The sequence below is a fragment of the Bufo bufo genome, chromosome 2 (genome assembly GCF_905171765.1).
Source record: "Bufo bufo chromosome 2, aBufBuf1.1, whole genome shotgun sequence".
In the NCBI taxonomy this organism is placed as follows: Eukaryota; Metazoa; Chordata; class Amphibia; order Anura; family Bufonidae; genus Bufo; species Bufo bufo.
Window position 1 is genome coordinate 647,387,856 of NC_053390.1, and position 25,122 is coordinate 647,412,977.

Genomic DNA, 25,122 nt, shown 5'->3' on the forward strand with positions numbered 1-25,122 from the left:
AAATTTTACAACTGAAAGTGAAAAATGTCATTTTTTTGCAAAAAAATCGTTAAATTTCGATTAATAACAAAAAAAGTAAAAATGTCAGCAGCAATGAAATACCACCAAATGAAAGCTCTATTAGTGAGAAGAAAAGGAGGTAAAATTCATTTGGGTGGTAAGTTGCATGACCGAGCAATAAACGGTGAAAGTAGTGTAGGTCAGAAGTGTAAAAAGTGGCCTGGTCTTTCAGGGTGTTTAAGCACTGGGGGCTGAAGTGGTTAAATCTTATACTCTGTAATTATTTTTATTTATTTTTTATTTTACACTCTGTAATTTATATCAGATGCCGCGATCATGTATGAACGTGGCATCTTAGGGGGACAATGACGAGGAGTGGCACAATCGCCGCACCCTGTCATTGAACACACTACTTACAAAGAAATGCACTTCGTGACAAAGTACCGTAATTCATCAGGAAACTTTTTTTAAATTTTTTATTCGGCGAAGCAGCCAAATCAAATTTTCCAATAATTCGCTCATCTCTAATAGGCACATATATTGTATATAATGTTATTGTGGAATATGACACATATATGATCTGGGCTGTGAGACAGGATTTCTTTAATTCAGCACATGGAGAAAAGGGGCAAGAAGTTGCTTAGGAGTGTCTATGTAATTTAAATGTGAAGAAGAGGACTGAATACAAACATGGTGATGATTTTCCAACCAATACAAAGATATGGGGCAGATTTATGAACCTCTCTAAAAGGTTCTTACCCTTATCAACCAGCTTTCGTTTCGTATTCTGCTTGAGAAATGCAAGCTACCTGTGATTGGTTGCTATTTTCATAAATCTCCCCGAAGTTCTCTTACAGCCATTTTGTTTTAAAGGCTTATAGATATATAGTCAGTATATAGACATATAGGGGATCATTTAGTAATTTGCCTATTCTTGGCATATTTCTGGCGCAGATTGTGGTGCAAAGGTTATTTGTGCTGCAATCTGCGATTTTTCCCTGCTCCCACCAGGTCTATAAAAAGGGGGTGGGAGGGGAAGGGCCGACAGGCTTGTCTGATTTATCATTTTGTAAGCCTGTTCGTCTAAATTTTAGCCAGCAAGGAATCTGACATAGATTTAGACCGGTGGTGGATGCGCCAAAGTTATGTAGAGGCCGCGGATCCACAGCCAGTCAATGGGGTTATTAAGACCGGCATCTAAAACGCTTAATAAATGACCCCCATAGTCACTACTGCACACAATATCAAATAGGCTGCTTCCCCATCTTGGAGACAGCACTCTTTCGGGGTAAGTAAATGACTTGCCATGTGTTTCCCATTAAACCTGGTATATATGTAAGCTATATGAAAATATTTACCAAGGCTTTGTAGCTGAAACTTAGCAGTTGTGTCATCAAGGACGTTCTTTGAAAGTAGTCTCCAAATTTCACTTCAAAGTAATACCCCCATAAAAGGTCTACCCCTTGGCTTATTAACTAGCAGGCACATTACATTTTAAATATCCTTTCAATATTGAATTATGACTGTTTACAGTGTTGGTACATTTAGCCATGCAACACGCCATTTATAAAATCAGTCAGATCATTTCCATACACTACCACTTAGCTGAAAGAAATGCTAACAATATTTTATGACCCTTTCCAAATTGCTTTGACTCGGTACTGGGATTACATTCCTGTGTATTCGACTATTGAAATAAAGTTTTGGCATCTGATTAACCTAAATAATTTATGTGTACTTTATACAAGATAAAAGAGTGTGCAGTCTCTATCAGGGAGGCAGCTTGGTGGGATATCTATGACTGCAACTAAAGTCCTAGTCTAATGGAACATTATATTCTTTGTGAATGCAATGTACAATAATGAAGGTTTCATAAACATTGCCATGAACCAGCTTTACATACAGTACAGTACAGAAATGTCATACATACAGTTGCTCTCTGATATGACTGCGAAATGTTAGGACATATGCACACAATCATATTATGTCACTGTAATATGTCACTGTAATATTTCACTTATGGACTTCTATTTATCTTTATGTCTCCAATTTAATATGTAAGGTACTGAGATTCAGGGGCATACAAAGACCTTATAGGGCCCCACAGCAAAGGCAGTGCAAAATGCAACACCCTGTATGAACTTTGCTTAAATCAATGAACAAATATTTGACTAAAATGCAACACCCCAAATTTGTGACGAATGTATGATCTTTTTCATTAAGCAGAATTTTTTTTTTTTTTTTTAAACTCGCCCTTGGCCTCACACACTTTATTCTACTTCTAATTTGGTAAAAATGGAACTGGTGCTTTAAAGATATAGTGTTCTCATGATTTCTCAATAGTATAAATACACTGATAAATCTCCTGCTTCATTTATTAAAGCTGTCTGCCTCCAGCCACCACTAGGGGGAGCTCAGTGCAAAGGAGTTCATTCAGTTTCCATTGTCTGCAGTGAAAGCTGCAATTATCTCTTTGCACTATGCTTCCCCTAGTGGTGGCTGCATGAAAATCGAGAACAAACAGAGGAGTTCATTCTTCTCCCTCGGGCCCCTTAGCAGTTGGGTAGTCTTCCTCCATCGAAGGTACACCATTGCTAAGATTTGTTTTCTTTGATTTCATATAAATTTGGAAGCTATGACATGTTCTACTAGGCACCATAATATGAAGCTACACTTCCCTAGTAGCAGGCTTCTTTATGAGAATATATGGAACCACTATATTGGGGGGGGGGACACATGGCTCCATAGTACAGTATGTACTTTCGATAACTCGGTGTACCACTGGATGCCAAGTTCATGAAAGCTGGTGTGCACAAATCAGGCAGCTGTTATACATGATTTCAGTTGTCCCCTTCTATACCAAGATAATGGCCAACTATTTGTTATAGTATCGTGGTGTATATAGCTTAAATTATTAGAACTCCTACAGAATACTTTTAGAAGTCTCATGTGAGTAATTATCATTGCAAGTATTCTGAACCGCGTACAATACAAATGTGAACAGTCGGAGGAAGAGTAGGTTACAGGGCAAATGCTATAATTTTCTAGATAGTCTATTTTGTCACTTTTTGCTTTGCTTGTTTGTGACACATTTCCTTCCGGTATACTATGTGCTCTGAAGCAATCTAGTTTTAAATATTTGTTTGTTATCCCATGAATTGAGTTTACAAATTTCCAGTGGATTAGTTAAAAGTATGCAAGACCAATTCTCCAAAAGAAAAACAGTGCATTTTTTACACGAGCAGTTTGATAAACGACTGTGTATGTTTCCATGGATCTGTGGTCTTTTAGAGAGAATTTTGCTTCAATAATAAAATGAAACTATAGCCTGTGGTATGTTATTTTTCAGCTCTTTGTCTTATAGTAATGTGATTGTTTTTTAAACAGGATTCCAGGGTCTGCTTTGTATTAAAAAATTATGTTTGGTCTGCACAGCAATGCATAGTCTGCAGTTCAATAACCCCTTAAAGATTCACATTCTTCAAGGAAAATAGGACTTTTCAAGATTCTTATGGAATACAGCACCCAAAAATGTAGTAGTCTTATTTTTGGGCTAAGTATTCACAAATCTTTACTAGCAACAGCTGATAAAATACATTCCCCGATGGGTTAAACTTATTTTAAAAAGAAGAGACAGGCTTCACAACATAGAAGGCTCTATGGGAAGAGTATGGAGTACATGACATAATTTTCTCCAGGTATTCGGAGTCCAGCTGACCACTAGGTACTGTAGATGTTCCCATTCAGCTCAAGCTGCAGGAGCAATATAAAAGCACAGGTATAGTACGGTGAGGACAAACCTTGCTATATAAATTCACACATTTTTATAAACTTTAAAACAAATGGTTTTTTTTCCCCTCTTAACTTATGTATATTCTTTATTATAAACGTGGACCACTGATGACAAAGGAAGTGAATGGGATAGCTTTACAGGCAGCAAGAAGTACTGAGAGACTGGCAGCTCTCCAATCTCTTGCCAATCAGATCCTAGACAAAACTTTCTAATGGAGTTTATACTGTATGTTGGCAGTTATCCAGCTAGCTGTGCTTCAGTGCAATACAACCCAGGCTATTTGATTCATAGCCAGGATATCCAATCAGACTTCAGGAAGAGAAACGCCCAAAAATCAGACGTGCATTCCTTTAATTAACGGTAAACACATAATGCACTTAGTAATGTAAGACTTTATTTTTCATATAGATATTAACTCCACACATAGCTAAATGTCCTGACACGTGTTGCATATTTTTAAAACACAGTGCCAATATAAAGAAAAATGATTTCGTTTCTTTGCCAATTTTAGTTAAGAAAGATATATTTGGCAATAATTTATCTATGTAAAAGTATGACTGGCTTTTTAACCCTTTCAGTACCAAGCCACTTTTCACCTTAGATCCCAGGCCGATTTTTGCAAATCTCACATGCGTCACTTAATGTGCAAAAAACTTTTGAACGCTTTTACTTATCCAAGCCATTCTGAGATTGTTTACTCGTGACACATTGTACTTCATGACAGTGGTAAATTCGATATATTTCACCTTTATTTATGAAATAATCCGAAATTTACCAAAAATTTTCTACATTTGAATTTCTCTACTTTAAGACAGATAGTAGTACCTCATAAAATAGTTATTAATCAACATTCCCCATATGTCTGCTTTATGTTGGCATAATTTTGTAAATGTAATTTTATTTTTTTAGGACGTTAGAAGGCTTAAAACTTTAGAACCAATTTTTTTAATTTTAAACAAAATTTCCAAAACCATTTTTTAAAGCACCAATTCCGTTATGAAGTGATTTCGAGGGGCTTATGTAATGGAAACCTCCCATAAATGACCCCATTTTAGAAACTACACCCCTCAAATTATTCAAAATATGTTACAAACTTACAAACAAGTTAACCCTTGAGGTGTTCCACAAGCATTAATGGAAAATAGAGGTGAAATTTGAAAAATTCTTTTGATTTTTTATGTTAATGTTAATCAATTTTTTCTTGCAGCACAACAAACATTAACAGTAAAATAAACCTCAATATACATTACTCTGATTCTGCAGTTTACAGAAATACCCCACATGTGATAGTAAACTGCTGTCGGGGCACATGGCACTGGTCAGAAGGAAAGGAGCGCCATATGGTTTTTGGAGGCAAATTTTGCTAGAATAGTTTTTAAGCACCATTTTGTATTTAAAGAGACTCTGATGTACCTATACAGTGGAAACCCTCAAAAAGTGACCCCATTTTGGAAACTATACCCCTCAAGGAATATATTAAGGGGTGTACTGAGCACCTTGACCTCCTAAACATTTTATGGAATTGGGAAACATTTGGCTAGGAAAATGAAAAGTTTCATTTTTTCCAATAAAATGTTGCTTTAGCCCCAAATTTTTAATTTTTACAAGGGGTAACAGGTGAAAAAGCACCCCATAATTTGTTACTCATTTTCTCCTTAATATGGCAACACCCCATATGTCGTGGTAAACTGCAGGACTCAGAAAAGAATAAGCGCCATATGGCTTTTGCAGCGCAGATTTTGACGGATTGGTTTATGATTGCCCTTGGTTTTTATTTTTTGAGTGATTGTCTTATGTGGGAGTTCATTTTTTGCAGGATGAGGTGACGTTTTCATTGGTACCATTTTGGGGTACATATGATTTTTTGATCACTTAATATGTTTTGGCATATATTTTTTTTTTTACATTTTTGTACAGTATTCACCTAAGGGAGCATTTAATGTAATATTTTTATAGAGCTGGTTGTTACAGACACGGCGATACATAATATGTCTATCATTTTTATTTTTGTTACGTTTTACACAGTGAAAGCATTTTTGAATAACAAAAAATATTGTTTTTGTGTTGCCATATTCTGAGGGCCATATTTTTTTATTTTTATGGCAATTGTCTTAGGTAGGGTCTCATTTTTTGCGGGATGAGATGACAGTTTGATTGGTACCATTTTGAGGTACATACAACTTTTTGATCACTTGATATTACACTTTTTGTGAGGCAAGATAACAAAAAATGTCTGTTTTAGCATAGTTTAAAAGAAAAAAAAATTACAACATTTACCTGAGGCGGCATATAATGTGATATTTTTATAGAGCAGGTTGTTATGGATGTGGCGATACCCAATGTGTTTATTATTTTTATTTTTGCTAAGTTTTACACACTGAAAGCATTTTTGAATAGCATAAAATCTTGTTTTTGTGTTGCCAGTAGAGATGGCCTTGCGGTTCGCCCGGCAGTCGCTTTGTGGTGAACTTTGCTCGTTCGCTGTTCGCCAAATGGGCGAACATATGGCGATATTCGCGCCCGCCATATTCTTTTACATTGTGAAGAACTTTGACCCATGACACATCCATCAGGTGGGACAGGACAGCCAATTGAGACATTTCAGCACATGGACATACCCCCTACCTTATAAATAAACCTGATCTGGCCGTCATTTTACATTCAGTCTTTTGCCAGTGTAGAGAGAGGTTGCTGTGCGGAGCAGGGACAGACTGTTGGGACACAAATCGCTAGCTAATAGGGCCACAAAAGTCCTTTTAAGGACTGGTATAGGTGTGCTATCGATAGGTGTGATATACTGAGGGGTGTAATATACTTATAATATACTTTCTAACATAGAAAGTATATTATAGTGCAATTGTATTGTGCAGTAGTTGTGTGCGGTTCTGCTGCGATACTGCAGCCACAAAGAGTGCCAAACGCTATTGGAAAAAAAAAAACAGATTGAGGTAGGGGTGTTATATACCAATAATATACTTTCTATATAGTGCATTTAGGTAGTGCAGCATTTGTCTGTGGTTTTGCTGCGTTACCGCATCTACACAGAGTCAAAAACACTATTTGAAGAAATAATTTATACTGGTGAGATTAACCAGTTGCCCCCCAAAAAACTGATTGAAGCAAGGATGCTATATAGCAATAATATACGTTCTATATAGTGCATTCAGGTAGTGCAGCATTTGTCTGTGGTTTTGCTGCGTTACCGCATCTACAGAGAGTCAAAAACACTATTTAAAGAAATAATTTTTACTGGTGTGATTAACCAGTTGCCCCCCAAAAAACTGATTGAAGCAGGGGTGCTATATAGCAATAATATACGTTCTATATAGTGCATTCAGGTAGTGCAGCCTTTGTTTGCGGTTTTGCTGCGTTACGGCATCTACACAGAGTGAAAAACACTATTTGAAGAAATAATTTCTACTGGTGTGATTTACCAGTTGCCCCCCCCAAAAAATTATTGAGGCAGGGGTGCGATACACCTTCTTCCACAAATACTGCTCTTCTATAGGGACTTTTGTCACAAGGTCATTTTGAAAATGACAGGCAGAGGAAGAGGCAGGCCGTTCAGCAGAGGTGGTAGTGGTCGGACAGGTGCACCAGGCCGCAGCCTAAGTGGGAAGTTGCAGAAGGTGCGTGCGATTACGTCAAAGGATGCACCAGACTTGGTTGAGTGGCTCACTCAGCCTTCCGCTTCTGCACCCTCCTCATCCTCTCTATCTGCACCCTCTTCACTCTGTGCTGTGTGCACCCCCAAAGACACCACCACCATATCCCCTCCGCTCGAATCAGAGGAATTATTTTCCCATCCATTACAAGACCTTAACGATGCGCAGTCATTATTGGCATCGGATCAGGAAGAGGAGGTATCAACGGTCGCCACCCAGCAGTCTGACGACAGTACCCAGATCAGCCCAAGGAGGGTGGTCCCCGCTGTTGCTGCCTACTCCGAGATCTCTAATGTCAGTGGTGGTGAAGGTGACGAATCCGATGATGACGTGTAGATGGATGTCAAGTGGGTGCCCACAAGAGAGGAAAAGGAGGGGAGTTCAGAGGGAGAGACGGAGGAGCAGATAGGGAGGAGAAGGAGGAGAAGCAGGCAGAACTTACAGTGCACAGGAGGCAAAAAGCAGACTGCTAATGTATCTAGAACGAGCCATCCACCATGCACGGTCACATCTGGCGCTCCCAGGACGCCGGCACATGGCTCCGCAGTGTGGGCTTTTTTTAACGTGTCCGCTGCTGACAATAGTGTTGCCATCTGCAGCCTGTGCTGTCAACGCATAAGTCGCGGTAAGCCCAACACTCACCTAGGGACGACCGCCTTAAGAAGGCACCTGGCCTCCCATCACCGAGCCCAGTGGGAGCAACACCGTCAGAACCCACAACGCCACACTCCCAGTGCTCCCCGTCCTGCCTCTTCTCCTTCTCCTCTCTCCTACCAGTTGTCCTCCACTCCACTTCCACCGTGCCGTCGTCGTGTTAATCTGGCAAAAGGCAGGCTTCCTTGCCCCAAATGTTAGAGCGAAAAAAGATGATGACGCCGGATAACCCTCTTGCCCAACGGCTGACCGCTGGCTTGTCAGAATTGCTAGCCCGCCAACTACTGCCATATAAACTGGTGGACTCGAAGGTCTTTAGAAAATTTGTGGCCATTGGAATACCACAATGGAAGGTCCCTGGAAGGAAATATTCCTCCCAGAAGGGCATCCCAGAGCTATATGGCCACGTTCAGCGGCAAGTGAATGTATCTCTGGCACACAGTGTCGGTGCCAAGATACATCTGACCACAGACATGTGGTCTAGCAAACACGGGCAGGGAAGGTACATAACTTTTACTGCCCACTGGGTGAACCTTATGACGGCCGTCAAGCATGCAACCCGTGGCACCCGTGTAGATTTGGTGTTACCGCCACGGATTGCATGCAGGCCTGCCTCTTCTTCTCCTCCTCCTCCTACTCCATCCTCCCTCTCCTCCTCGGCTGACTACTCTTTTTCCGCTGCTACCGTCTCTTCTGCTGCGCCCCCCAAGCTCCCCAGAACCTATTCGAAGTGCCAAGTGAGACGTTGCCATGCTGTGCTGCGTCTGTTGTGCCTGGAAGCCAAGAGCCACACTGGTCCTGCACTCCTTTCAGCTTTGCGGTCACAGGCCGATCAGTGGCTAAACCCACTCAATTTGACAGTTGTTAAAGTGGTGTGCAACAATGGTGCCAATCTGCTGAGCGCACTGAAACAGGGCAAAATGACACACGTGCCGTGCATGGCACACGTCCTGAACGTAGTCGTGCAGCAATTCGTTGCCAAATACCCCGGGGTCCAGGACGTCTTGCGGCAGGCTAGGAAAATCTCTGGCCATTTTAGAAGATCTTACACGGCCATGGCTTGCCTTGCTGACATTCAGCGGCGACACCACCTGCCCATCAGACGTCTGATTTGTGACTGCCCAGCGCGATGGAACTCCACCTTGTATATGCTTGATAGGCTGCTCCAGCAGAAACGTGCAGTTAAAGACTACCTGTACGAACTCTGCGGCAGGACAGGTTCTGGGGAGATTGTTTTTTTTTCACCGCGCCAGTGGCTGCTCATGCACGACGCATGCAGACTTCTGCGGCCATTTGATGAGATCACCAAACTACTCAGTCGCAGCCAGGGCACCATCAGTGGCATAGACAGAGTGAGCGTGGATTCTGGAAAAGAAGAAACAAGCTCTTCACTTTAAAGATATTGGCATATGAAATTGCGCTCCAGCACAGTATCGGAGGCTAACGTCGCACACCAGTGACGTCAGCGCAGCGTCCAGCCGGCACCCTAAAGAACCAGGTCACGTGGGACGCCACGTCTTGGCCGAGTGCACAACGCAGGACGCGGTGAGTGCACGGCCGCCTGGGATATCAGCGCTGCATAGAGCCAGCCAGGAAGGGTTAGACCGGAGTACTGCAAGCGACAAAGAGACTGTAAGTACTGGAGTTCAGTCTCCAAACTTGCCACCTACCTCTGTATGTCCTAAACGGACAAAGGGACACTAGCACTATCACCGCTCCAAATAGGCCGGTATTTATTGCATTATCATTGACTTCATCCCTGCACCTGGGTGGAACAGAACTTATATTGGGACAATTACCGTGTCATTATATTACATTGTCGGCAATCCCATATTCATCCTTAGAGTCTGGTGTCAGTGAATATTGTCAGTGAACTATTTCAGTGAATACTGTCAGTGCATATATATTTTATTTATGTTTTAATGATTTTTAGGGGATGTTCTTAATATTATTAATAAATATCTGTACCACATTTATCTAGTGATCCCTTGTGTGAGTGCCCCCTCAATCTTCTACATATTTCTTTATCCTTTGAGTCCTGAGGGTAGGACTAGAGGGTGAGCACCTATCCGTACGTAGCGAGGGTGAGCCGCTGTATATTACACGCTTTTTTTCTAATATCATACCTTACGCCTTCTTTCTGGAGCGTGCATTGCATCGTGTCATTGATCAAGCTGTCGAGGAGCAGGAGCAGGAAGATGAGGAAGTCGCAATGCTGGATGAATTCCCAGGGGGGGGCTACTCCATCTGAGAGAAGTCAACAACAGGAGTCTGAAGAGGAGTCAGAGGAGGATGGTGCCGGGGTGGAGGAGGAGCAAGAAGAGCATGCTTTAAATGTTTCTGGGATCCCTGGTGTTGTCCGTGGCTGGGGGGAGGAGAAAGAGGATGACATTCTCCTGGATAATGAGCAAGAGCCAGGCCACTCCACCGCTTCCAGTTTAGTGCAAATGGGGGCCTTCATGCTCCAGTGTTTGAAGAGGGACCCCCATATAAAAAGCATAAAGAGCAAGGACCAGTACTGGGTGGCAACGCACTTAGAACCCCGGTACAAACACAAAATGGCGGAAATGTTACCACCATCACAGAGGGCTGTCAGAATGCAGCACTTCCAGGCCTTGCTTCGAGAAATGCTGCATTCTGCTTTTGCAGGTGCTGGCAGAGGAATTTCCACTCACAGAGAAACAGTTGTGGGTACCAATCCTTCCGCGCATGCAAGAAGAGGGCGGTTTGAAGATGTGTTGGTGACTTCGGATATGAGATCATTCTTGCAGCCAACCCATCGACAGCCGTCCTCTGGATCCAGCCTCAAGGAACGCCTAGACCGACAGGTGTCCGACTACATCGGGTTAACGGCCAATGTGGACGCTCTGAGAAGCGAGGAACCCCTGGACTACTGGGTGTGCAGGCTTGACCTGTGGCCAGAGCTAGCACAATTTGCCATGGAACTGTTGGCTTGCCCCTCGTCCAGTGTCCTGTCCGAAAGGACGTTCAGCACAGCAGGGGGTATCGTGACCGATAAGCGCACTTGCCTAGCTCACGACAGTGTGGACTACAGGCATGGATCTCGGAGGAATTCAACACATGTGACGAGTCGACCACGTTTGATTGAATTTCCTCATGACAGCCCACAAATATCTGCCACCACCCAGAACAAATCATGGTCCCTGTCTTAGGTGAACGCCTAATGTACCTCCAGCCACAGAATCCAAAGTTATTTGCTGTCAGGTGAATGCCTATTGGCTAATTTTTGGGGCCTGTACTGGCCGACAGTTACATATTTAGGCTGGATTCACACGTCCGTAGAACACGGTCCATGTGATACCGGCCTGGATTTCTTCTGAGTGCAGGAGCGCACGGCGTCATTAGTTGCTATGACGCCGTGCGCTTCCTGCTGCCGCCGCAGTACAGTAATACACTGGTATGATCTATACCAGTGTACTACTGTACTGCGGCGGCAGCAGGAAGTGCACGGTGTCATAGCAACCAATGACGCCGTGCGCTCCTGCACTCAGAAGAAATCCAGGTCGGTAACACACGGACCGTGTTCCATGGATGTGTGAATCCAGCCTAATCCTGTGGCCGCCTAATGTACCTCCAGCCACAGAATCCAAAGTTCTTTGCTGTCAGGTGAATGCAAATTGGCTAATTTTTGGGGCCTGTACTGGCCGACAGTTACATTTTTATCCTGTGACCACCTAATGTACCTCCAGCCACAGAATCCAAAGTTCTGTGCTGTCAGGTGAATGCCTATTGTCTAATTTATGGGGCCTGTACTGGCCAACAGTAAATTTTTTTATCTCTAGCCACATAATCACACCCCTGTCTCACTCCTCTGCCTCTCATTATGGTGGCGTATGAACCGCATTCACCATAAGGACCAAATGTCACAGGGTCATGTGACTGTGCCCCCCACCCTGTACTGTGCTCCTCGCCCCGTACTGTGCCCCCTTATACCCTGCATTGTGCCCTCTTACCACACCCTGTGCAGTGCCCCTAGTCATTCCCTGTACTGTGCCCTCCTATACTCTTTTATTCACGGTATGGCGGTGTTATCTGGTTACTGTGCAGAGGTGTTATCCGGTCAATGTATGGCGGTGGTATCCAATATCTGAATGGCCATAACTGTATCCCTTTCTCTGCCCACGCCATTCTTTTTTAGACCTGGCATGAGCTGGAAAAATATGCAGATTGCGGTGCTAAGGACCTTTGCGCCACAATCTGTGTCAGAAATACGCCTAATATAGACGTATTTCTAAATAATAAATGATCACCTAATTGTATTATCATTCGGGGGTAGGGATAATATCTTTATATTATATACACTCACCTAAAGAATTATTAGGAACACCTGTTCTATTTCTCATTAATGCAATTATCTAGTCAACCAATCACATGGCAGTTGCTTCAATGCATTTAGGGGTGTGGTCCTGGTCAAGACAATCTCCTGAACTCCAAACTGAATGTCAGAATGGGAAAGAAAGGTGATTCAAGCAATTTTGAGCATGGCATGGTTGTTGGTGCCAGACGGGCCGGTCTAAGTATTTCACAATCTGCGCAGTTACTGGGATTTTCACGCACAACCATTTCTAGGGTTTAAAAAGAATGGTGTGAAAAGGGAAAAACAACCAGTATGCGGCAGTTCTGTGGGCAAAAATGCCTTGTGGATGCTAGAGGTCAGAGGAGAATGGGCCGACTGATTCAAGCTGATAGAAGAGCAACATTGACTGAAATAACCACTTGTTACAACCGAGGTATGCAGCAAAGCATTTGTGAAGCCACAACACGCACAACCTTGAGGCGGATGGGCTACAACAGCAGAAGACCCCACCGGGTACCACTCATCTCCACTACAAATAGGAAAAAGAGGCTACAATTTGCACGAGCTCACCAAAATTGGACTGTTGAAGACTGGAAAAATGTTGCCTGGACTGATGAGTCTCGATTTCTGTTGAGACATTCAAATGGTAGAGTCTGAATTTGGCGTAAACAGAATGAGAACATGTATCCATCCTCTGATGGCTACTTCCAGCAGGATAATGCACCATGTCACAAAGCTCGAATCATTTCAAATTGGTTTCTTGAACATGACAATGAGTTCACTGTACTAAAATGGCCCCCACAGTCACCAGATCTCAACCCAATAGAGCATCTTTGGGATGTGGTGGAACGGGAGCTTCGTGCCCTGAATGTGCATCCCTCAAATCTCCATCAACTGCAAGATGCTATCCTATCAATATGGGCCAACATTTCTAAAGAATGCTATCAGCACCTTGTTGAATCAATGCCACGTAGAATTAAGGCAGTTCTGAAGGCAAAAGCGGGTCCAACACCGTATTAGTATGGTGTTCCTAATAATTCTTTAGGTGAGTGTAGATTCTAGTGTATAATACTGTGCCCTCTATTTCCCAGTAGAAAATGATCCTTGGGAAACACAGTCCTCATCCCTGACCACCAGGACCAGGTAGCGCTCTGTCAGTACATGGCGGCCTCCACTCTCCGCCACGCTGCTCCGCTGTGTACTGGTGCTTATTCTGACACTAGGGCTGGGTTCACATCCTATTTTTGCCATCCATTTAATGCATACCAAAATCGTATACGCTAATAGATGCCTCAGACTAATGCCGTACAGTGGCGTCCGTTCACCATACAGTTCCATGGTAGAAAAAAAATTTACGTTAACGTATGCATTTTTTTAATACTCTGCAGGATACAAAAACGTGGAGTGCTGCACATTTGTATACATCAAACCGATAGGAAATAAAAATTTTCTAGGCTCCAGCAAGGCACATTTTTGAGAGTTTCCCTTTAAGACGCATAAAAATAGCCCCTGATTAAAATACATATTTTTTGTGGGAATTTTTGCCAATGATCCCCCTTTGGTATATCACTGTACATGTTGTGGGACTATTTGTGTACTTCTAGTAAGTGTTTGCTGGCGGCAAATATGAGCTGAAGGTTTTTCAGGTTCGCCTGCCACTAAAGTGAATGGGGCCTGCCGCGAACTTGCGGTTCGCGAACATTTGATCGCATTCGCGAACCGTCCCAGCCGATATTCATCCATCACTATTTCTGAGAGCCATATTTTTATTTCTTTTTTTCTGGCGATTGTCTTAGGTAGGATCTCATTTTTTGCGGGATGAGATGTCGGTTTGATTGGTACCATTTTGGGATACATACGCCTTTTTGGTCGCTTGGTATTACACTTTTTGTGAGGCAAGGTGACCACAAAACGGTTGTTTTGGCGCTTTTTTTTTTTTTAACGGCGTTAATTTGACGGGGTGCATCATGTGATATTTTTATAGAGCCGGTAGATATGGATGCGGTGATACCTAATATGTCTACTGTTTTCTGTATTTTTTTACTTTTTTTAACTTAATTTTGGGAAATTGACACTTTTTTTCTTTTTATTTGAAACTTTTCATTTTTTATTATGTAAATCATTTTTTTTACTCTTTTTTTTTACTTTATTTTTTTGTCCCACTCTGGGATATCAACTTTTTGGAGTCTGATCCCCTGTATAATGCAATACAATTAAGGATAAGCTAATCGACTCTAGATGAAACATCCAAAGTCGATTCACATAAAACTTTGTTCTAAAACTTTATTAGAATGTATTGGCTCCGATGAGCCGAAGTTATTGCTTCGCAAAGTCTCGTGAGACTTCGCGCAATAACTTTATAAATTAATTTGTACTGTAAAAAAAACATTTCCCGAACTCAGGTTTGGTTCCAAGGTACCACTTGGTTCATCCAAAGTCGTTTCGCTCATCCCTAATTACAATACATCTGTATTGTAATGCATTGGCTGTAAGTGTATTACTCAGTGTAATACACTTCAGCCTGCTCGCCTGTGAGATCCAGGGGTCTGGATCTCACAGGCTTACAGGAAAGACAGCCACTATGCCTATGGACCCGATGGATACAGGGACCCGACAGGTCTACTTCACATGCCATGGCACTGGTACCCTACGCATTAATATTGCCTATACATAAATAACATAGGTTCGTGTATCAACATTTTTAAATAAGACTCAGAACAATCTCACCATATGGATTGTCTGTCACTCCTGTTCTGTCATTTCTTGATCCCACCTTCTTTCCTCCAGATGCAGAGTATGTCCCCTCGTCACAGTCCAGGGCATAACTAGATCCTGGGAGAGATCTCTGTATTGTGTTTTGATACACACTGCCTGTCCAAAAAAAAAAGTCGCCACCAAATAAAATCCTTTAGCTTTGATTACGGCATGCATTTACTGTGGCATTGTTTCGATAAGCTTCTGCAACGTCACAAGATTTATTTTCATCCAGTGTTGCATTAATATTTCACCAAGATCTTGCATCTGACTGCTGCGCAAAGCCTTCCCCAGCACATCGCAAAGATTCTCAATGGGGTTAAGGTCTGGACTCTGTGGTGGCCAATCTATGTGTGAAAATCATGTCTCATGCTCCCTGAACCACTATTTCACAATTTTAACCCGAAGAATCCTGGCATTGTCCTCTTGGAATATGCCCGTGCCATCAGGTAAGTAAAAATCCCTTGATGGAATAACCTGATCATTCAGTATGTTCAGGTAGTCAGCTGATCTCATTCTTGGAGCACATACTGTTGCTGAACCTAGGCCTGACCAACTGCAGCAACCCCAGATCATAGCACTGCCCCCACAGGCTTGTACAGTAGGCACTAGGCATGATGGGTGCATCACTTCATCTGCCTCTCTTCTTACCCTGATGCGCCCATCACTCTGGAACAGGGTAAATATGGGCTCATCAGAGTGCAATCTTTGTGCTCCCTAGCAAATTGAAGCCTTTTTTCTGGTTTGCCTCACTGATTAGTAGTTTTCTTATGGCTACACAGCTGTTCAGTCCAAATCCCTTGAGTTCCCTTCGCATTGTGTGTGTGGAAATGCTCTTACTTTTACTATTAAACATAGCCCTGAGTTTTACTGTTGTTTTTCTTCACTTTGATTTCACCAAACGTTTAGGTGATCGCCGATCACGATCATTCAGGATTTTTTTCCCGCCACATTTCTTCCTCAAATCCGATGGGTCCCCACTATCCTTCCAGTTTTTTATAATGCGTTGGACAGTTCTTAACCCAATTTTAGTAGTTTCTGCAATCTACTTAGATGTTTTCTCTGCTTGATGCATGCCAATGATTTGACCCTTCTCAAACAGACTAACATCTTTTCCACGACCACGAGATGTGTCTTTCAACATGGTTGTTTAAGAAATAAGAAGCAACTCATTGCATCAGTTGGGGTTAAATAACTTATTGCCAGCTGAAAGATAATCACCCATGCAGTAATTATCCAATAGAAGGCTCATAACTATTTGCTTAGTTAAATCCAGGTGGCAACTTTTTTTTTTGGACAGGCAGCGTATAACTTAAGTTCATATCACCTATCAGAAGAGGAAACAAAAGTATTAAATAGAGGTTTAAAATTCACCCCCACCCATACAGGTAATACATTCCAGACCTATTTAGATGTACAGTACATAGATATGTCAGAAAATTTTATATTTTAAAATATATGAATAGTAATACAATTGGCCTAATGAGAAATTATGAAGAAGGAAAATATATACACACCACTTTAAAAAAGAAATCCTAATTTAACCCAAAGTACAAAGAAAATTAGTGCATAGAGGCATTTCAAAGAGGTCTCTTGAAAGGACTGGAATGCATCAATGAGAAGTATGGGAATAAATATAATCTGACGAAGAAGGAAAAAGAGGCGTTAACCAACTTAGAAAAAAACAATAAAATTGTAATCAAACCAGCGGATAAGGGTGGGGGTGTTGCGATATATGATAGACAGCATTATGAAACAGAAATGTTGAAAATTCTGAATGATACTGTAACCTATGAAAAACTTAGAGGTGACCCTATGGGAAAGTATAAAAAAAGAACTGTTGGTTCTATTGAAAGAAGGCTTGAAGAAGGGGATATTGAGTAAGAAAGAATATGACCCTCACCCTAGGACCCTAGTTATTTATTTCCTTCCAAAGGTCCACAAGGACCAAACAAATCCCCCTGGAAGACCCATAGTGTCGGGTATTGAATCAATCACCAGTAGGGTCTCTGAATACATTGATATGTTCTTGCAAAAATATGTGAGAGGAACACTATCCTTTTTAAAGGACACCAATTACACCTTCGAAGATGATATGATACTTGCTACGGCAGACGTCACTTCCCTGTATACCATTATTCCTAAAGAGATTGGCATACAGTCAGTGAAGTTTAATTTAGAAAAGGACACAGAAATGGAGAATGAACAAAAACTTTTTATTGTAAAATGCATAGAATACTGTTTGGAACATAATTATTTTTGGTTTAATGATTTATATTATTTACAGAAGGTCGGGACCGCGATGGGCGCAAAATTCGCACCGAACCTGGCAAACCTATTTATGGCTTATTGGGAATATCTATATATTGATCCATTAATAACACAGGGAGAAAAAGATCGGCATCTCTGTATATGGAAAAGATATATAGATGATTGCCTGTTCATTTGGAACGGGGTAGAAGAAGAATTAGGGCATTTTATTGTATTTTTAAACAATAATAATTGGAATTTAAGATTTACAGTGAATACCAGTAAAGAGAAAGTGTGTTTTTTGGATCTAGAAATCTTTGAAGAAGAGGGGTTAATTAACACAAGAACTTATTTTAAATCCACAGACCGCAATGGATATATAGAAAAGAATAGCTGTCATTACAAACCATGGATAGAAAATATACCTAGAGGGCAATTTCAAAGTATCCAAAGGAATTGCACCAAGAAGAGTGACTACACTAAACAAAGTGAGGTCATACAGCGAAGATTCAAAGAAAGGTTATGAGGAGAGTGTATTAGTAAAAGATAAAGAGGAAGTCGCACAGAGGTATGAGGCGGATGAGATACAACAAAAAAAGGGAGTAAATAAAAAGTGCCTGAGGGATAACAATATTAATGAAAGGCATAAGATCGCCTTCTCCAGCCAATATTCTAACCTTTGTCCATTACTAAAGCAGATCATTCAAAAAAAATTGGAAGGTATTACATAATGACCCAATATTAAGTAAAATCTTCCCCACTAACCCCCAGTTCATATTCAGAAGAGCACCGACTATCAAAGAAAAATTGTTCACAGCTCCTTGTGCAAGGATCCGCATTTACCTTATGGGCAATTCACATGGTGCGATTTCTGTGCCGCGTGTAAAAATAGAACCAAAGAAGAGAAAAAATGTCAGTGAAGGGGATTGGTTAGAAGTAACGTGGAGAGCAAGGATTTTAAAATAAAAGGACACATATCCTGTAAAAATATAGGAGTTATATACGTACTTGAATGCCCCTGCAAGTTACAGTATGTGGGTAGAACCCTGAGGAAGTAAAAAGTGAGGATAGGGGAACATCTTAGAAACATAAGGAAAGGTTTAGAAACCCACAGTGTCAGTACATTTTAAAAAACATCACCAATGTAATCCGGCAGGTTTGAAATTTATTGGTGTGGAGCTGGTACGTAATAAATGGCGAGGCGGAGACTCAGTTGAATACATAAATAAAAAGGAGACTGAATGGATATATCGGTTGCGGAGGGCTGTACAAACAAGAAAAAGAACGAAGCGGCACTGCAAGGATCAGGCAAGTCAAGCCGGTGCTCTGTACTGGCTCAGATAGCGGCACCGCAGCGAAACATACATTCCGTATGTGGTGCTCAGCATTAGGTAAAGGTTATATGGATAGTACGCATGTAGAGAGGTCAGAAAGAATATGCGGCACTCACCGGAATCTTCACAAGGTATTGCTCTTTATTAGTCCTTCATACAGGACGAGTAGGTAGGGTACTGGGGCGGACAGGCTCCTGCAGGTGAATGGCGGCTACGGCCGTTTCGCGCTATAGATTGCGCTTCTTCTGGCCGCACTAATCGTCAGAGCGCAGCATTGCGCCATATATACGCGACGCTCCACAGCCGGCATCATGTGCAGCAGCTGTGCGCCGCCAGTGAATGACGAAAAACACATGACAAAGAAAGCAAAACAAATCACACAAACAAGTGTAAAAAACAAACAGACACAGGTTGGATAGGTCGCGCTAGCACGGCAGCTATACCATATGCAGCAATCATTAATATGAATAACAATATTGTACGGTGCAGCGTTGAGAGGGAAACAGGGCACGGAGGGGTTAATCCCTTAAAGGGACCTGGGGTTCATTTAGAGAAAGCTGGCTCACGCCTGCAAATAGGCTATTTGACATCCCGCTCTTAAAGAAACACGGACATGTCGTTCCTATCGTTCAGTCCTGCCGCACCAGTGGCTTTGGTAAGAAGGATCCACCTTGCTTCCCTCTGCAGGAGCAGCCGGTGACGATCCCCTCCCCTAGGGATGGATCGGACCTGTTCCACTCCCGCAAAGGAAAGACAACGCGGACGGCCACCATGTGCGGCCCTGACATGTTCAATCAGGCGGGGACATCCTCTACCTGAACGAATGGAACTGACATGCTCCCGTATTCGCTCAAAGAGCGGGCGAATCGTTTTACCGATATAGTATCTATTGCATGGACAAAAAACGACGTACACAACGTAGGGCGTCCGGCATGTTATGAAATCTCGTACAACATGCTGTACCCCTCCTATTTGTAACCACTTGCCACAGTTATTTAGTGCGCAAAAGGAGCAGTGCCCACATTTATGATTGCCTGCGGGTTTTTTGCCGGTGAGCCATGTCTCCGCCTGTGACGTGCGGAATACGCTATTCACCAATTTATCTTTAAGAGTTGCGCATTTTCTAAATGTGACCAGTGGTCGCTGACTGGAGAGGTTGCTTAGAGCCGGGTCCCCCTTGAGGAGATCCCAGTTCTCATATATCACCCGTTTGATGATGTCTGCGGCAGGGCTGTACTTGAATGCAAAAGCAAAACGGGGTCGCTCAATGCTTTTGTCCTTTTCCACCAGCAATGTGTTACGGTCCAGTGTGGCAGCTTTTCGGAGGGCTGCTGAGACTATTCCCGGTGGGTAACCCCGATCCATGAGACGTTTACTAAGCTCATCAGCTTGCCTGTGGAACCCGGAATCGGTGTCATTAATCCTCCTCAAACGGACGAATTGTCCGTATGGGACGGCTTTTTTCACCGATGGCGGGTGGAAACTGGTCTGGTGAAGCAGCGAGTTAGTCGCTGTGGGCTTGCGGAAGCCCGTGGTATGTAATACACCATCTCTCACTGTAATACGCACATCCAGGAAGTCAAGCGATTCACCCCCAAAATTGAGGGTGAACCGCATGTTCATCCTGTTGTGCGCATTGAGATACTCCACAAATCTGCGGCATGACTCCTCGCCGCCCGACCAGACCATGAAAACGTCATCCACATAGCGTAGAAATAAATGCATAAACCGTAGGAAGGGGTTACCCACCGAGAATATGTAAGTCTCTTCAAATATCGCCAGGTACAGGTTTGCAAATGTGCATGACACGGGCGTGCCCATTGCAGTACCTAGTACCTGGCGGTACCACTGACCGTCAAACTGGAACACATTGCTGGTGAGAACCAGGTCCAGTGCCTCCATGATAAAGCTATTAAACAAGGCCTCTTTGTTACTCCTACTCAATACTGTATCAACAGCACGGAGTCCTAATTTGTGAGGGATCCTAGTATATAGACTCTCGACGTCCAAGGACACCAGGCAGAACTTCCTCCGCCACTCAAAATGTTGGAGTGTTCGGAGGAAGTCCCCGGTGTCCTTGAGATACGTCGGAGTCCCCACAAGATTCTCAGGCACCGGCCTCTCTGGCCACGCAAGATACTGCATGCAGCCTAACACAGGGAAGAGAGGGGGGGGAAACGTTCTTTGCAGCTTGTGACGAGGGAGACTACACGCACACCATCAGCACTAAGGCTTTGGAGTCAAAAATCTTCCAGCTGGCGGATAAAGAGGTGCGGTTATTCTGGACAATCAAGTCCCTAAAATCTTATCAGGACTGTGAACGGGTCCCAAGGGGCTTGGGTATATTCAAAGAAATTGTCCAATATGAAGATGACCCCGCTTTCGTATGTGCGTGGAAGGACGCACACCAGCAATTCTCTATGCAGATCATGGGTCTTGTATTAACCCGAGATGAGAAGGAATATGCAGCAGTGACAGAGGAATTAAACAGAGCAAAAGAGGAGTTACAGAAGAGACTGATGGAGTCTCAATTCGTCAATTTTGAGAAACGACTGAACAAAAAGCTTTTGGCCACCCAAATGGAGATCAAGGAGAAGAAAAAAGACAAATTTATTAGAGATAAAAATGACTATGAACTTGATCGAGTTTTCGACTGGGGCAAAAAGAGAATACGCCCCAAGCGTACCCCACGGCGAGGACGTAACAACTTTTGGGCTACCGACTCGGACTCTAGTCCGTCAGAAGGAAATGGAACCCATTCACCAAGCAATTCTACCCCTTTAGAAAGAGAACGAGAAGGGGGCGTGGCAGACGCTCAAGAAAAACCGAAAGAAACACGCAAATCGACAAGGCGGAGACGCCAGGTTTCGTGGCGACAATAGGAGAACCCACGAACACCATTTCTGCCGATATAGTGGTGAACCTCACAGGCTTAGAACTGCCCCCGGGCTGCATCCCCCTCCTCAATCGAGGGTTGGGATTCAGCCTAGCTAAGCAGTTCAGCCCTGCGGACTTTGAGATCAACTTGTTTTTGTCTATCCGCAAATTGTTTTTGAAAAAAATGTTTGCTGAAACCCCCCCGAGTAATGCCGTACCATTGCCAGGAGAAATCCCGGCGACAATTACAGGAGCTGACTTCCACCTTAAGGGTCGCTACAGTGAAGAGGAGATACAGGTTATCCAGTTCCTAGCCAATATGGAGTCAGACACGCCAGTTAGTAGTGGTAGTAGTAAGGTTGATAAATATACCGGTGGCATCAGTTCCACCTTCCTTCCTCCCATGCCGGCCGGCTCAGCAATAGACCTGTTCCACAAAAGGGTGTTAAGAGAGATACGTGCGCTGATTTACCCAGCAGCACCCCCGAATGTTACTGGGGAAGAGTATCGAGCCCTTTTGTGGTTGAAACAACAGGATAATATTGTCATCAAGCCGGCCAACAAGGGAGGGAACGTGGTTCTGATGACCAGGGAGTATTATAGGGAGGAGGCGGGGAGGCAATTGGGAGACGGCACAGTTTACCTCAAATTGAAGGGAGACCCCATACAGGGAATTCTTGTTAGACTTCGTGCATTTGTTGAGAAGTACATAGGGGCCGGTTTCTTACCTAAAGGCATGGCCAAACGGCTTATCCCCACCCACCCTAAAGTCCCCGTCTGGTACTTCGTACCGAAAATCCACAAGTCGCTGACCCAGCCCCCTGGTCGCCCTATAGTGGCTGGGATTGGGTCAGTGACGGAGCCACTATCTGGCTATGTGGACTGGCTCCTCAGGCCACTCCTTGTGGGGACTCCGACGTATCTCAAGGACACCGGGGACTTCCTCCGAACACTCCAACATTTTGAGTGGCGGAGGGAGTTCTGCCTGGTGTCCTTGGACGTCGAGAGTCTATATACTAGGATCCCTCACAAATTAGGACTCCGTGCTGTTGATACAGTATTGAGTAGGAGTAACAAAGAGGCCTTGTTTAATAGCTTTATCATGGAGGCACTGGACCTGGTTCTCACCAGCAATGTGTTCCAGTTTGACGGTCAGTGGTACCGCCAGGTACTAGGTACTGCAATGGGCACTCCCGTGTCGTGCACATTTGCAAACCTGTACCTGGCGGTATTTGAAGAGACTTACATATTCTCGGTGGGTAACCCCTTCCTACGGTTGATGCATTTATTTCTACGCTATGTGGATGACGTTTTCATGGTCTGGTCGGGCGGCGAGGAGTCATGCCGCAGATTTGTGGAGTATCTCAATGCGCACAACAGGATGAACATGCGGTTCACCCTCAATTTTGGGGGTGAATCGCTTGACTTCCTGGATGTGCGTATTACAGTGAGAGATGGTGTATTACATACCACGGGCTTCCGCAAGCCCACAGCGACTAACTCGCTGCTTCACCAGACCAGTTTCCACCCGCCATCGGTGAAAAAAGCCGTCCCATACGGACAATTCGTCCGTTTGAGGAGGATTAATGACACCGATTCCGGGTTCCACAGGCAAGCTGATGAGCTTAGTAAACGTCTCATGGATCGGGGCTACCCACCGGGAATAGTCTCAGCAGCCCTCCGAAAAGCTGCCACACTGGACCGTAACACATTGCTGGTGGAAAAGGACAAAAGCATTGAGCGACCCCGTTTTGCTTTTGCATTCAAGTACAGCCCTGCCGCAGACATCATCAAACGGGTGATATATGAGAACTGGGATCTCCTCAAGGGGGACCCGGCTCTAAGCAACCTCTCCAGTCAGCGACCACTGGTCACATTTAGAAAATGCGCAACTCTTAAAGATAAATTGGTGAATAGCGTATTCCGCACGTCACAGGCGGAGACATGGCTCACCGGCAAAAAACCCGCAGGCAATCATAAATGTGGGCACTGCTCCTTTTGCGCACTAAATAACTGTGGCAAGTGGTTACAAATAGGAGGGGTACAGCATGTGGTACGAGATTTCATAACATGCCGGACGCCCTACGTTGTGTACGTCGTTTTTTGTCCATGCAATAGATACTATATCGGTAAAACGATTCGCCCGCTCTTTGAGCGAATACGGGAGCATGTCAGTTCCATTCGTTCAGGTAGAGGATGTCCCCGCCAGATTGAACATGTCAGGGCCGCACATGGTGGCTGTCCGCGTTGTCTTTCCTTTGCGGGAGTGGAACAGGTTCGATCCATCCATAGGGGAGGGGATCGTCACCGGCTGCTCCTGCAGAGGGAAGCAAGGTGGATCCTTCTTACCAAAGCCACTGGTGCGGCAGGACTGAACGATAGGAACGACATGTCCGTGTTCCTTTAAGAGCGGGATGTCAAATAGCCTATTTGCAGGCGTGAGCCAGCTTTCTCTAAATGAACCCCAGGTCCCTTTAAGGGATTAACCCCTCCGTGCCCTGTTTCCCTCTCAACACTGCACCGTACAATATTGTTATTCATATTAATGATTGCTGCATATGGTATAGCTGCCGTGCTAGCGCGACCTATCCAACCTGTGTCTGTTTGTTTTTTACACTTGTTTGTGTGATTTGTTTTGCTTCCTTTGTCATGTGTTTTTCGTCATTCACTGGCGGCGCACAGCTGCTGCACATGATGCCGGCTGTGGAGCGTTGCGTATATATGGCGCAATGCTGCGCTCTGACGATTAGTGCGGCCAGAAGAAGCGCAATCTATAGCGCAAAATGGCCGTAGCCGCCATTCACCTGCAGGAGCCTGTCCGCCCCAGTACCCTACCTACTCGTCCTGTATGAAGGACTAATAAAGAGCAATACCTTGTGAAGATTCCGGTGAGTGCCGCATATTCTTTCTGACCTCTCTACATGCGTACTATATCGGTTGCGGACCCTACAACCTGTGGGCTTGAATATAGAGTGGGTCGTAAGGGCGGTCTCTATGTATTAGATACAGTGTCCCCATGTAGGAGCGGTTCCATAGCAGTACCGCCGATCAGATGAAGTAGAAAATTAAAATGTATTGTAATAAAAGATAATTCCTGATTAATCAGTATAGATTCAAGGAGTAGAAATAATGTTTATAGGTAGGAGTGGTACTGGAGGGGTGCCAAGTGGAGTTTTGAGAAAGTAGGAACCAATAAATAGGAAAGGAACGTAGCTACTCCCTGATTAGGAAACAAAGGGTTAATGAGCTGCCTGTTGAAAAGGTTATAGGATAGCATTGAGATGAGTGATAAGTCCATCATTAGGATATAAAATGAGTTTGTATTTAAATGTATTTGTATATGAATTGAAATGAAATAAATGTATGTTTGTAAATTATTTGAGAAGATGGGTATTTATTGATCAAGTGTGTAAGGTATACTATACAAATAAGGAATGGAGCAAGCGGATATAATGCCGCAACAGGAGGTTTAAAAGC

General features: G+C 43.5%; 1 long non-coding RNA gene across 1 annotated transcript; it reads right to left on the reverse strand.

The window, feature by feature from the left end:
• Positions 1 to 262: 262 nt before the first annotated feature.
• Positions 263 to 24,005, reverse strand: LOC120990021. The gene is made up of 3 exons (XR_005776357.1): positions 23,995 to 24,005; positions 17,910 to 17,913; positions 263 to 1,939 (listed from the first exon to the last, which is right to left on the reverse strand). It is a non-coding gene; the product is annotated as an uncharacterized LOC120990021 (long non-coding RNA).
• Positions 24,006 to 25,122: the final 1,117 nt, after the last annotated feature.